Source organism: Salvelinus sp. IW2-2015, unplaced genomic scaffold (genome assembly GCF_002910315.2).
Source record: "Salvelinus sp. IW2-2015 unplaced genomic scaffold, ASM291031v2 Un_scaffold3105, whole genome shotgun sequence".
NCBI classification, from domain to species: domain Eukaryota; kingdom Metazoa; phylum Chordata; class Actinopteri; order Salmoniformes; family Salmonidae; genus Salvelinus; species Salvelinus sp. IW2-2015.
Genome location: NW_019944395.1, coordinates 47,814 through 63,996, shown reverse-complemented (window position 1 = coordinate 63,996; position 16,183 = coordinate 47,814). Strand labels below are relative to the sequence as shown.

Genomic DNA, 16,183 nt, shown 5'->3' with positions numbered 1-16,183 from the left:
ATGTAGAACCCTCTGTGGAAAMGGTTCTACATGGAACCCACAACAGTTCTAGCTGGAACCAAAAGGGTTCTACCTGTAACCAATACGGGGTCTTCAAATGATTCTCCTATGGCGACAGCCGAAGAACCCTTTTAGGTTCTAGATAGAACCTTTTTTTGTAACAGTGTAGTATAATATAAAACAATGGATACTGTACAAAAACAATATCTAAACTTAACTTATGATACCCAAAAGTTGTCTCCGGCTGTGACAAAAATACAATTTATGAGCGTATATTTTTCAGACAGTATCCGAAGATCACTTTGGTAATGTGACAATGAAATGACAAATGACGAGTTTTGCTTTTCAAACCAATGAGATCATACGGTCCAAACAAATGATGTTTTCATCAGTTCTCCTCTCTTTTATCTGTTTATTTTACAATGTGGAGAACCATTCTTTTCCACAGCTGGGATTTTGTTTGGTGTATCAATTCATCCACTAGTTTAATTGCAGGTGAATACTTTAATACAAAGCATTGTGCCGATAGCAGCCGTACTTCTGTCTAAATGATTAGTAGCAAGGTTAGACAAAAGAAGTATCTTTGAAATGGTCATTTGAAAAAAAGGTTTTTGGTCAACAGGCAAATTGCCCATGAGCTAAAAACTCCCAGATATGCCTAAATTGGTCATGAGCTAAAAGCAAAGAGTTTTACATTTGAATAGAGAATAGAAAGTAAAATATGGAAAAGGGAATAAAGACGGTAAAGCAAGGAAAAACAAACAAATACTTTAGGCCATTTCCAAGAATATTGCCATGAAAATAAATATGCACATTTACCAAACTAAAGCACATTTCCAAGAAGTACCGTAGGTCAAAAGTTTGCAATTTAATACATTTACATTTGAGCCAGACAAACATAACTTATTAGCCTTCTGAAGTTTAACATGCTCGCGGACTTTGGCGACTTGTTTGTTGTTTAAACTATTGTTTAATCCTCCTGCTTTGGGCTGGATATGTCAATGTGTACTTCATACATGCATAATCTATGAAGGACTGTTTTACAAAATCCCCAGTTGGAAAACTATGTTTTTCTGGAAGCTGTGCACAGCATTTACCCTACATATCCCCACGTGGGCCGGCCAGCCTCCAACAATTCACGTTCTAGCCAATGAGCTTCAACCCCTCGCCTTTGAGTGACAGCTTGCAAGATGCACACACAGCAGAGCAAGAGAGACAGAAATCACGCAGTGCGCATATCTACACATATGTGATGTAGTAAGCAATTAAATCCACAAAGAAATATTTTAGCATCTTTGTAGACAGACTTACAGTATGTCACAAATTACATACATAGTGCATTACACATACAGACACACAACATGTACAGGCATTAAAACTAGTGCATTACACATTACAGACTACAAACATGTCACACATTAATACTAGTGCATTACACATACAGACATACAACATGTCACAGCATTAATACATAGTGCATTAACATACAGACAACAACATGTCACAAACATTACATACATAGTGCATTACACATACAGACAACAACATGTCACACATTATACATAGTGCATTACACATACAGACATACAACATGTACACATACATACATAGTACATTACAATACAGACACACAAACATGTCACAAGCATTAAATACATAGTGCATTACACATACAGACACACAACATGTCACAAACTTACAATACATAGTGCATTACACATACAGAACACACAACATGTCACAAACATTACATACATAGTGCATTACAAATACAGACACACAACATGTCACAAACATTACATACATAGTGCATTACACATACAGACACACAACATGTCACCAACATTACATACATAGTGCATTAACATACAGAACACACAACAAATGTCACAGCATTACATACATAGTGCATTACAAATACAGACACACAACATGTCACAAACATTACATACATAGTGCATTACCAATACAGACACACAACATGTCACAACATTACATACATAGTGCATTACACATACAGACACAACCATGTCACACATTACATACATAGTGCATTACAAATACAGACACACAACATGTCACCAAACATTACATACATAGTGCATTACAAATACAGACAACAACATGTCACAAAACATTACATACATAGTGCATTACAAATGACAGACACACAACATGTCACAACATTACATACATAGTGCATTACACATACAGACACACAACATGTCACAAACATACATACATAGTGCATTACACAACAGACACACAAACATGTTCACAAAAAAAACATTACATACATAGTGCATTACACATACAGACACACAACATGTCACAGGCATTACATACATAGTGCATTAAACCCAAATACAGACACACAACATGTCACAAACATTACATACATAGTGCATTACACATACAGACACACAACCATTCAACAGGCATTACATACATAGTGCATTACAAATACAGACACAAACATGTCACAAACATTACATACATAGTGCATTACACATACAGAACACACAACATGTCACACATACATACATAGTGCATTACAATACAGACACACAACATGTCACAAACATACATACATAGTGCATTACACATACAGACACACAACATGGTCACAAAACATTAAAATACGTAGTGCATTACACATACAGGACACCACAACATGTCACACATTACATACATAGTGCATTACAATACAGACAACAACATGTCACAACATTACATACATAGTGCATTACACATACATACAACATGTACAACATTTACATAGCATTCACATACAGACACACAACATGTCACAAACATTTACAATACATGTGCATTCACAATACAGACACCACATGTCACAAACATTACATACATAGTGCATTACACATACAGACACATACGAGAGGCAGTAATGGCCAAACTCAATATGTTTAATGATTATGCCCCCATACTCAAACACATTAGTTATGTCGTCATTGAGGTTCAGAGTTAGCATGAATGCACCACAACTCACAGTTACCTCTGTTATATATCTATCTATCTATTTATCTATCTATAGGCTAGATAACCATTTATTTGTTTCTGTGTCATACATCTACCATAAATTTGCGAGTCAATGAGATTAATCTCTGTTGCTTCACAGCTCCACCTCAACTTCAGTGTCTCCATCTTCCTGTAAAGTACACTGGTAAAGACAAAAAGGACCAAACGCACAACTGAGGCTCAATTTGACCTTACATCATTTGACCACACATGGTGGAACGTACATAGTGGACCGTATAGATTGTGAGGACCGTGGTTCAACCCGAGTGAACCGTTCCAGTGAACCGTGGTCCCCCTATGGGCAAGACTGGTAAGAGCACCGTGGACCTCAACTCCCCGACAGAGGTCAAACAGGCAGTCCCATTCAGGTCATGGAGACGGTGCGCCACCAGATGGCGAGGAGAAGGAGGAAGTACTCCCTGACAGGGCTCCTGGAAGGGCAAGTTTGACTCCTGTTGTCATGCGTGGCTACGCCATCGGCCTGGGTAACGTCTGGAGGTTCCCTTACCTGTGCGGCAAGAATGGAGGAGGTAAGATAAACTATCCGGGGAGGGAGCCATTTGTGCCTGGAGAGCCAAAACGTGTCTGGTAGAAATCATGTTTACAGGCTTTGAAATAGTGAGATTTCAAGTGGTGCTGAAGAGACAGGAGAAAACTACACATTTCAAAAATATCACAGTATAAAGCACAACCTATTACAACTCATGGGAGTGCACTATTTGATAAACTAACACAGTGTGCAAATTTTTTGTTGTTGTTGAAGAAACATGCTATTTAATATTGTGGGTGTCCAGTGTCCGCATTTGCTTTAATGTGAACTATGGGACTTGCAGGATGTGTAAAATGACATGGAAAATGAACAGGCATTGTAAAAAAAGGGAGCTTTCAATGAGTACATTTTGCTATCTATTATTTTATTTTTTTTGACAACTGAGTGAGAGAAATCTAACATGTCATTAAAACCACTGCATGGAATTTACATGATGATTATTTAATGACCGACCTTTGATATTTATGAGGCTATTGTTAATAATGAAATTGCCATTAGGAAACATCTATATTCATCACAATGTACTGTACACTGTGTTAGTATGCGGCATCATCTTTATGGACTATTGAGGTCACTTTCTGTGTTAGTGAGCGAATAATTACAAATACATTTTTCATGAGGACTAGATACATAACATCAACCGTGTTAGTGTTCACAGAAACGTTCTTTTTTGTAAAAGTGACAGAGTTTTTCGAGGTTAAACATCGAGGTTAAACATCGAGGTTAAACATCCTTAAAGTGTAACGAATACCACCTTTCTATTAGGTTACATTGGTTTTTGAAATGAGCACCTTTCCAGCATTGTAAAATCAAATAAATCACAGAGTTGATATTTTCTATTTTTAACATCAGTAACTTTGTGAAGTGAGCAGAGATTAGAAGCAACACCTTTAGATACGGTACTTCTGACAGGTATTTAATAATTGACAGATTGATTTTACTGTCATGTATTATTTTTTGCATTTTACACTTGAGAGGAACTGATGTAGTGCAGTGTTCCCCAAACTCAGTCCTCGGGACCCCAAGGGGGGCCCGTTTTGGTTCTTGCCCCAGTACTACACAGCTGATTCAAATAATCAACTAATCATCAAGATTTAATTATTTGAATCAGCTGTGTAGTGCTGGGGCAAAAAACGAAACATGCACGCTTGGGGTCCCYAGGACCGAGTTTGGGAAACACTGATGTAATGTATTGATACAGTATTGCACAGTCCCCMTGTTTTCATGCATAGTTCATTCTATTGATTTCTGTAGACGTCATATATTTCACTAGTTCCACCATACATCAGGGATCAGGTCTATTTGTAAGCATCTGCGTATGTTACTGTCTGTGTCCTACATCCAACTTCTCCTTTGGAGATCAATCAAGTGTTTTGAATTGAATTCAATATGGATATCCATTTAACCCTTGCAGGACTGTGCTTGTTTTGCACAGCAGCGTGTCCCTGTGTAGGGAGTTGACACTTGATATAGAAATTGTGAGTTTGGTTGTGTGCTCTGGATGATTTGTCAGCCAAGTTTACCGTGAAACCTGAATGGGTCATGTGATCCCACTGGGCACACAGCGGTTGAATCAGCATGGTTTCCACATCATTTCAATGAAATAACATTGAACCAYCGTGGAATAGACGCTGAATAGATAGGATAGACTGCTAGTTTGTTAATCACATGTGATGAAGCTGATGTCCAAATCACACACTTCTGAAATCCCCTATCTGTAACGATGTGCGCTGAGAGTCAGGAAGCAAGTTCTGGGAGTGTTTTAATTATTAACACAACATAATACAAAACAGAACAACGCACAGACATGAAACAGAAATAATGAGCCTGGGGTTGGAACCAAAGGGAGTGACATACTATATAGGGCAGGTAATCAAGGAAGTGATGGAGTCCAGGTGAGTCTGACGATGCGCAGGTGCGCGTAACGAGGTGACAGTATGCGCCATAACAAGCAGCCTTGTGACCTAGAGGTGGAGAGGGAACACACGTGACACTATCCATAAATCCACTATCTAAAATGATTGAATACTGGCCAATTAGTGTCTTAAAACCACATCCGAGTCTCAATCCTTCAACCTTCTCTCGAGGTGTGCACTTGCACAACGCTCATGGTAAAAACTACAGGAGCCTGCCGAGGGGAGAAGTCTATAATAATGGCCGGAACAGAACTAATGGAATGGCATCAAACACATGGAAACCATGGAAACCATGGAACCATGTGTTTGATGCATTTGATTCCATTCCACCTATTCACTCCAGCTATTACCACAAGCCCGTCCTCCCCAATTAAGGTGCCACCAACCTCCTGTGGTTAAAAGCTGTCTCCAGCGCAGGAGGTTGTTGGCACCTTAATTGGGGAGGACGGGCTTGTGGTAATAGCTGGAGTGGAATAGGGGGAATGGAATCAAATTAATCAAACAAATGGTGTCCTTTTGCACCTTCCTTGCCATTATTATGAGCCGTCCTCCCCTCAGCAGCCTCCTGTGGCTCCAGACAATGCTTACACCAATCCCATGCTTTTAAAATCCATGATGGTAAGTGTGCAAGTGCACAAGTTAGAGAAGGTTGAGAATGGGGATGCAGACCGTAAGTAAAAGTGTAAACACAGATGAAAGAGGATTATCTTTGGTGTACATGTGAAACACACTTCCTGTTCTGTCACACTGTGCCCTGGTCCGGTGACAGGGGCTTTCCTGATCCCGTACTTCTCACCCTGGTGTTTGCTGGCATACCTCTGTTCCTGTTGGAGACGTCACTGGGCCAGTTCACCTCGGTGGGGGGCTGGGGGTTGGACCAAACTAATGCCTATGATGAAAGGTGAGATTATTTGAAATCCCCCACATATTGACAGATAGTCTAGGTAGGTGATTGATTGTTTGTTACATTAATTAGACAATTAAAGAATGCATGTACATACAAATGCAAACATGCAAATCTTTGAGGAGTCAAGCTCATTGTAGTTCATATAAAAATCCAACAGAATAGATTACACATATCCAAAGACAAATAAGTTAGCTACAGCAGTTCTAGTTAGTTAACTAATTGTTTGTTAATACTGACCTGTACCTCTCCTCCCCTACAGGGGTTGGTCTGGCCTCAGTGGTGCTCTCCTTCTGGCTCAACATCTACTACATTATCATCATCGCCTGGGTCTACTACCTCTTCAACTCCTTCAGAGCGGTAGGTGACATCACCACACTACATTATCATCATCGCCTGGCCCTCTACTACCTCTTCAGCTCCTTCAGAGGGTAGGTGACATACCACACTACATTATATTGCTGGGCCCTCTACTACACTTCAATCCTTCAGAGCGGTAGGTGACATCACCACACTACATTATCATTGCCTGGGCCTCTACTACCTCTTCAACTCCTTCAGAGCGGTAGGTGACATCACCACACTACATTATCATCATTGCCTGGCTCTACTACACTTCAACTCCTTCAGAGAGGTAGGTGAATCACCACACTACATTATCATCATCGCCTGGGCCTCTACTACCTCTTCAACTCCTTCAGAGAGGTAGGTGACATCACCACACTACATTATCATCGCCTGGGTCCTCTACTACCGCTTCAACTCCTTCAGAGAGGTAGGTGACATAAACACTACATTATCATCATTGCCTGGCCTCTACTACCGTTTCAACTGCTTCAGAGGGTAGGTGACATCACCACACTACATTATCATCATCGCCTGGCCCTCTACTCACTGCTTCAACTCCTTCAGAGGTAGGTGACATCACCACACTACATTATCATCATCGCCTGGGCCCTCTACTACCGTTCAATCCTCAGAGCGGTAGGTGACATCACCACACTACATTATCATATCGCCTGGCCCTCTACTACCTCTTCAACTCCTTCAAGAGCGTAGGTGACATCACCACATTACATATCATCATCGCCTGGGCCTCTACTACCTTTCAACTGCTTCAAGAGGTAGGTGACATCACCAACTACATTCATCATCGCCTGGGCCTCTACTACCGTTTCAACCTGTATCATGTGCATAACTGACTATGCATGCTAATAACTCTTCACTCAACAATGCAGGAAAATATCTGTCCCAGATCTGTTCCTGCTGTCTTGCCAACTTTTACATGTTTTATTTATTTCACCTTTATTTAACCAGGTAGGCCAGTTGAGAACAAGTTCTGATTTACAACTGCGACCTGGCCAAGAAAAATCTATGTACAGGGTGTGCAAATGTAGAAGAGTAGGGGGTAGGCAATAAATAGGCATAGAGGTGAAAATAATTAAATTTAGCATTAACACTGGAGTGATGGATGTGCAGATGATGATGTGCAAGTAGAGATACTGGGGTGCAAAAGAGAAAGAAGATAAATAACAATATGGGGATGAGGTAGTTGGGTGTGCTATTTACAGATTGGCTGTGTACAGGTACAGTGATGGTAAGCTGCTCTGACAGCTGATGCTTAAAGTTAGAGAGGGAGATATAAGACTCCAGCTTCAGTGATTTTGGCAATTCGTTCCACTCATTGGCAGCAGAGAACTGGAAGAAAGGCGGCCAAAGGGGGGTTGGCTTTGGGGATGACCAGTGAGATATACCTGCTGGAGCGCGTGCTACGGTGGGTGTTGCTATAGTGACCAGTGAGCTGAGATAAGGCGGGTTTACCTAGCATAGACTTATAGATTACCTGGAGCCAGTGGGTTTAGCAACGAATATGTGTGAGGGCCAGCCAACGAGAGTGTACAGGTCGCAGTGGTGGGTAGTATATGGGGCTTCAGTGACAAAACGGATGGCACTGTGATTGACTACATCCAATTTGCTGAGTAGAGTGTTGGAGGCTATTTTGTAAATGACATCGCCGAAGTCAAGGATAGGTAGGATAGTCAGTTTTACGAGGGTATGTTTGGCAGCATGAGTGAAGGAGGCTTTGTTACGAAATAGGAAGCCGATTCTAGATTTAATTTTGGATTGGAGATGCTTAACGTGAGTCTGGAAGGAGAGTTTACAGTCTAACCAGACACCTAGGTATTTACCTAGGTATTTATAGTTGCCCACATATTCTAACTTCAACGGTCATTGACTCCTATGGTCATAGTGTAACGGTCGTCATAGTCGTTCCTCAGACGAGGAGGAGCATGGATCGGACAACACGCAGAGTGGGTCGTGCTCATGCTAATTTATTAAATCGAAACGGAAACACAACATGAACAAAAAATAAAGAAAATGAATACAACCGACAACAGTCCGTGTGGCACGATACAACGGACACAAACACCCACAACACACACGTGAAACCCAGGCTGCCTAAGTATGATTCTCAATCAGGGACAACGATTGACAGCTGCCTCTGATTGAGAATCATACCCGGCCGAACACAAACATCCCAACATAGAAAATCACACATAGACAAACCCACCCAACTCACGCCCTGACCAACTAAATAAATACAAGACAAAAGAAAACAGGTCAGGAACGTGACACATAGCCTGGTTCCAGATCTGTTTGTGCTCTGTTGCCGACTCAGCAGGAAGCACAAACAAATCTGGAACCAGGCTATGGAATAAGCAGTAAATAAATGGAATAGRTTATTGTCCTTCAAGGAGTATATTCTTTGCTGTGACTTCATTGCTTAACTATGTGACCTGACCAGAAATCAGTGTGGGTTGAATACGTTATAGACTATAACTATCAAATGCTCTAAGAAATACGCAGGCCTTAGTCAGACTTAATCAATAGAGTTACTGAGTAGTTAACTTAATAGTGTTCTCACTCCTGTTGTTCACTGGCTGTTCATTTTGTTCCACACAAAGACCTGAGACAGAGTTATTACATCTGTACAGACAATCACCACTCTTCTCACAACAGACAGGAGCACAAAGAGATGGGTCAGGAGTGTGTGGGGAGAGAGAAAGAGAGAGGCAGTTGGAGGTAGAGAGAGAAAGAGAGATGGAGAGGGAGAGGGAGGGAGACAGGAGGGAGACAGGAGGGAGACAGGAGAGAGAGAGGAGACATCACTGAAATGAAGCAGACAATCTGAGACACTAAGAGCTTTCCACTCAGAAGTGGTGAAGAAATACATATATGATGATAATGATGACCTGAGAACAGGAAATAAAATGGTTCTAAGCACAGAGTGTGCCCGAGACTCCATTACGGGTTCTTTCATCTCGGTTAACTGAGATGTCATTTGGTCAGATACGTAGTACAAGCAGCAGTAGAGGACAGGACAAAGGTGACACAAGTTACTCATCCATCATAAAACATCAGATTCCTACCATAATAGTCTCTCTGTACCAGCCAGCTCTGAGCCTGGGGAGGAGGCTACTACCATACATCATTGATTACTACCCGACTGTATGAGTTAAATAGCTCTCTGCTCTCCAATGTTCTCCTTTATGCAATGGACAATGCTAATGCATGTTGTGCTAATCTTATGTCTGTCTTTCTGTTTCCCCCTCACCTCCTTGTTCTCGTCTCTTTCTGTCTTCCTGTTTGTCTCTTTGGATGACACAATGACACCCCTTCTCCTTTCTTTCTCCCCCTCTGTCTCCCATCTCTCTCCATCCATCCCTGTCTCATCTCTCTGTAGGATTTGCCGTGGGAGGGTTGTGTAACCCGTGGAACACGAGAAATGTTTCTCCAACTACAGTTTGACAGACACCACCAACCTCACAGCGCCGTCATGAGTTCTGGGAGTACGTCAAATCATTTATTTTAACACTTGAATTGTGGGGTTTTCTAATGGTTTTTCATTTTTACATCTAGCCTACATTAAATAAATAATGAAAACGCTATTATGTTCTTTGAAAAAAAAAATATATATACTAATGACCTTCATAAATATAACCAAATGATTGTTTTTCCGATAGCATACATAAATGTATTTATTAGACTGTTAGGTTTGTTGACATCCAAAAGACACGTCATTGGCTGGAAGTGGGTCCCTGGAGTCCAGGCATTTCTAGTGTTAAACTTCTATAATTGTTCACTGAGTCTGTGAAAAGCATGGGGTCAAGGTGGAACAACGTGTGTGTATATTAAATGTGTGTGTGGTTGACCTGAGAGTGTGCATAACTGTTTGTTTGTGTGTGGCCTGTCTGTCTGTATTGTGTGCGTGTGTGTTATAACCTGTCCGAAAGTATGTGTGTGATCCAGGTGTGTGTGACTGCACTGACCGGTGTGTGTGTGTGACTGCACTGACCGGTATGTGTGTGTGTCCGCCAGGCGGAACATGCACCAGATGTCCAGTGGTCTGGAGGAGCCTGGTGAGGTGCGCTGGCCCCTGGCTGGAACTCTGGCTCTGTCCTGGATCCTGGTCTACTTCTCTATCTGGAAAGGAGTGGAGTGGACAGGGAAGGTCAGGCCTGCTCTTATTATTACTCTCTCTCTTTCATGTTCTTTCTCTCTCTCTTTTCATCTCTCTTTCTGTCTTGGTGCTTTCGTCTCGGTCTCCTTATGTCTGGTGTCTCCTCTCTCTCTCTGGCACTCCATCTGGCACATCTCATCTCTCTCTCTCTCTCCTCTCTCTCTCTCTCTCTCTCTCTCTCTCTCTCTCTCTCTCTCTGGCAAAAGTATTTAATGAAAACTCTCGTCACCTGTAAGACACATCAACCACAATACAATTGATAGAACGGCTAAATCCATTTCAGCAACATCATATACTAAAGTTCAACCCTGATACATGCAGCAGGCCACAGCCTCCTTCCATGACGGTAACCTACAAAAAAAAATGCATTAACAACTTTGTCGAGTTAGGGGGTGTTAAATTAACGCTCACTTTTAAGAAAATAAATGTATGAGCAAGGAACACATCTTCGCATTCTGCTCCGAGGGTAATTGGAATTTAATGTGAACTGCATAAAGCAGAAAATTAACTCCCCAAGGCCCTGGCCTTGATGGAATTTACCAATTAAACACAATCATTATTTGACAAAGTGCAAAGCACGTTCACAGATCTCTGTCAGGAGAGGAGGCGAGCAGGAAGTAAAATGTTTCAGTCCCTAGTGGGGAATGTTTCAGTCTGCTCATGTACCATTGAGGCTGGAAGTTCACCCTCGTTTGGTTTTTTTTGTTAGTCAACTACCCACCTTTTCACTCCTCACCAACACACCATGTCTGTTATTCAGGTGGTCTATTTCTCTGTCCCCTGTCTTTATTCAGGTGGTCTATTTCTCTGTCCCCTATCTGTTATTCGGTGGTCTATTTCTCTGTCCCCTATCTGTTATTCAGGTGGTCTATTTCTCTGTCCCTATCTGTTATTCAGGTGGTCTATTTTCTCTGTCCCCTATCTGTTGTTCCGGTGGTCTATTTCTCTGTCCCCTATCTGTTATTCAGGTGGTCTTATTTCTCTGTCCCTATCTGTTAGTCAGGTGGTCTATTTCTCTGTCCCTATCTGTTATTCAGTGGTCTATTTCTCTGTCCCCTATCTGTTGTTCGGTGGTCTATTTCTCTGTCCCCTATCTGTTATTCAGGTGGTCTATTTCTCTGTCCCTATCTGTTATTCAGGTGGTCTATTTCTCTGTCCCTATCTGTTAGTCAGGTGGTCTATTTCTCTGTCCCTATCTGTTATTCAGTGTGGTCTATTTCTCTGTCCCCTATCTGTTATTCAGGTGGTCTATTTCTCTGTCCCTATCTGTTAGTCAGGTGGTCTATTTCTCTGTCCCTATCTGTTATTCAGGTGGTCTATTTCTCTGTCCCCTATCTGTTAGTCAGGTGGTCTATTTCTCTGTCCCTATCTGTTATTCAGGTGGTCTATTTCTCTGTCCCCTATCTGTTATTCAGGTGGTCTATTTCTCTGCCACGTACCCCTACCTCATGCTGTTCATCCTGTTTTTTCGTGGGGTCACTCTCCCGGGGCCAAGGAGGGCATTCTTTTCTACATCACCCCCGACTTCAACAAACTCCTCAAGTCTGAGGTACGGTGGCCCCTAAGAGTCACACACTCACAGACCATATGTCTATGCACACACTGAAATGTCAACAGGAAAAATAAGATATGTTTAATGTCTTGAAAAGTGAAAACTGTCCTTAAATAATGTGTGTGTGTTTGTCTGACTACTCCCCAGTGTGGCTGGACGCTGCCACTCAGATCTTCTTCTCCTATGGACTGGGTCTGGGTTCGCTCATCGCCTTGGGAAGCTACAACTCCTTCAACAACGATGTGTACAGGTAAGCTACCCCCACAGCCTCTCCTTTATGCCTTATGCCCCTGTTAGTGACCCACTGGTTTCAAACCTGGGTCTCATGTGTGCATCAAGAATTTTCTCAGGGAGCTAACGCACATCTTCAGGTAAGGCTCATCAAACCACCTCTGTTACATGTTAAAAACCTAGATGATGGAACCATTCTATTTGCTTGTGATTCTATACTTCTGGGTTCCACTCCCTCTTTCCTCTATTTGCTTTATTTGTTCTGTCCTTTTTCTTGTTTCTTTCTTCTGTGGTGTTCCATTATTGTGGCCTGTCTACTTACCAATACCAAACATGGGTTGGTGTTTTCTCTCCTGTCAGGGACTCCCTCATCGTGTGCTGTATAAACTCCTTCACCAGCATGTTTGCGGGCTTCGTCATCTTCTCCATTGTGGGCTTCATGTCGTACATCACCAAGAAGCCTGTCCAGGAGCTAGCTGCCTCCGGTACAGTGCAGTTAGCTCCCTACTGCAACATTCACTGTTATTGATGTCGGAGTCTGCTGTTCCTGATTACACCACAGAGTCAACCGAGTTGTACGGACCTGGTCTAATTACACATCCAGTATAGTTTCTGAAACAGTGCTGGAAAGGACAATGTCTAAATAAATATAGAGGGTGTTCAGACTCTTTAGCAGGGGAGTCAACCTCATTCCAGGAGGACCTAGTGTCTGTGGGTTTTTGGTTTTTCCTTTCAATGAAGACCTAGACAACCAGTGAGGCGAGGTCATTACTAATTAGTGACATTAATCATCATCAAGTACAAGGGAGGAGTGAAAACCGCAGACACTCAGCCCTCCATGGAATAAGTTTGACACACTGTCCTATAGTGTCATTGCGTCACTGGTTATCTTCTTCTTGATACAGTAAAAGTATGAATTGATTAATGCCACTGATTGGCCACAGACTCCACTCAACTTGTGCCCGAGGGCCTGAATTAGTCGCTGATTAGAGGGGAAGAATTAAAATCAGCAGCACTTCTTCTGACATAAGATAAAAGGGGTAATAGTGATCCTAATCAACTCATCAATTGAACAATGATGCCAAGTAAATGATTGGTTTCTTAGATAAATGTAAGATACAATACAGGACGGAAGTAAAACATACACTTTGTATTCAACAGAAGAGATTTCATATGGTACAATAATTATCATGGTYWGCATTACTGTGTCCATTTGAGGTGTGCAGTGAAGTGTGATTATGCAATGTGGGCTGAGGCTCAATGATGTGGTTTGGGGTCTAACTTAAGGCCTAGACTTAGCTCACTGTGATTGGTGTGGTGTCTAACTCAAGGCCCAGGCTTGGCGTTCTTGGCCTACCCCCAGGCCGTGACTCAGCTGCCCATGTCCTCCCTGTGGGCCATCCTGTTCTTCTCCATGCTGATGATGCTGGGGCTAGACAGCCAGGTGAGGATCCCACCTAGAGTCACCTGACACCCAGATAACTAGCAAGGGAAGAGAGGTGTTAGTGGTGAGAACCAGACAGACAACAGACAAGCCAACATTACAATTCATTACAGAAGAACAAAGAGAATAACAGAACGGCAGGTAGATATGTTACAAGTGGCTTGTTGCTACTGAGTAGACGTTACATAGAATTACCACTGTTATTTCCATTTTCAACAGAAGCGTCCAGGTGACCCTGCAGAAGTTGGCAGCCTGTTAGAGTTCTCTGGTGCAAGACCTGAGTGAACCAACGTGTGTGTGTTAACCTGTGTGCTCTGCCTGTAGTTCTGTACCGTGGAGGGCTTCGTCACAGCTCTGATGGATGAGTTCCCCATGGTGCTGAGGAAGAGGAAGAAGGTCTTTATCCTCGGCATCTGTCTAATCTCCTTCCTCATCGGCTTCTCCAACATTACACAGGTAACACTGTGTGTGTGTGTGTGTGTGTGTGTGTGTGTGTGTGTGTGTGTGTGTGTGTGTGTGTGTTGAGCCTTTGAACAATCCTCTATGGCTGCGATGCTTCCCCAGGGTGGTCTGTACGTCTTCAAGCTGTTTGATTACTACTCTGCCAGCGGGATGTGCCTCCTCTTCCTCGTTTTCTTCGAAACCATCTCGATTTCCTGGTTCTATGGTAGGACACAGTAAGCTTCTATACCATTAGGAAAATATAGGATCTATCATTGTTGTTTTCTACAAGCATACATCCTGTTTAAACATGATTCATGTGTATGTCTACAGTTAATACTAATAATACAGTCTCTTTACATACACAAGAAAACCAGAAGGATCAACAGTTATAAAATCACATCATAAAATAAGTATAAGTACCCTAAACATGATGACAGACTGACCATGGAGAACCCTAAACATGATGACAGACTGACCATGGAGAACCCTAAACATGATGACAGACTGACCATGTGAGCAACCCTAAACATGATGACAGACTGACCATGGAGAACCCTAAACATGATGACAGACTGACCATGGAGAACACTCACCATGATGACAGACTGACCATGGGGAACCTAAACATGATGACAGACTGACCATGGAGAACCCTAAACATGATGACAAAAATGACCATGGAGAACACTAAACATGATGACAGACTGACCATGGAGAAACCTAAACATGATGACAGACTGACCTGGAGAACACTAAACATGATGACAGACTGACCATGGAGAACACTAAACATGATGCAAGACTGACCATGGAGAACACTAAACATGATGACATATGCAGTTGAGGTCGGAAGTTTACATAAACTGAGTTTAAATGTATTTGGCTAAGGTGTATCACAATTCCTGACATTTAATCCCGTAAGAATTCCCTGTCTTAGGTCAGTTAGGATCAACACTTTATTTTAAGAATGTGAAATGTCAGAATAATAGTAGAGAGAATTATTATTTCAGCTTTATTTTTTTCATCACATTCCCAGTGCGTCAAAAGTTTACTTACACTCAATTTGTATTTGGTAGCATTGCCTTTAAATTGTTTAACTTGGGTCAAACGTTTCAGGTAGCCTTCCACAAGCTTCCCACAATAAGTTGGGGGATTTTGGCACATTCCTCCTGACAGAGCTAGTGTAACTGAGTCAGGTTTGTAGGCATCCTGCTCGCACACGCTTTTCAGTTCTGCCCACAAATGTTCTATAGGATTGAGGTCAGGGCTTTGTGATGCCCGTCCAATACCTTGACTTTGTTGTCCTTAAGCCATTTTGCCACAACTTTGGAAGTATGCTTGAGTCATTGTCCATTTGGAAGACCCATTTGCGACCAAGCTTTAACTTCCTGACTGATGTCTTGCCTCATGATGCCATCTATTTTGGGAAGTGCACCAGTCTCTCTGCAACAAAGCACCCCCACAACATGACGCTGCCACCCCGGGATGGTGTTCTTCGACTTGCAAGTGTCCCCCTTTTTCCTCCAAACATAACGATGGTCATTATGACCAAAGAGTTCTATTTTGTTTCAATCAACA

General features: G+C 42.1%; 1 pseudogene; it reads left to right on the top strand.

The window, feature by feature from the left end:
* The first annotated feature begins 3,339 nt into the window (after nt 1-3,339).
* LOC112075362 (sodium- and chloride-dependent GABA transporter 1-like) overlaps nt 3,340-16,183 on the top strand; it is a 27,511-nt pseudogene continuing 14,667 nt past the window's right edge.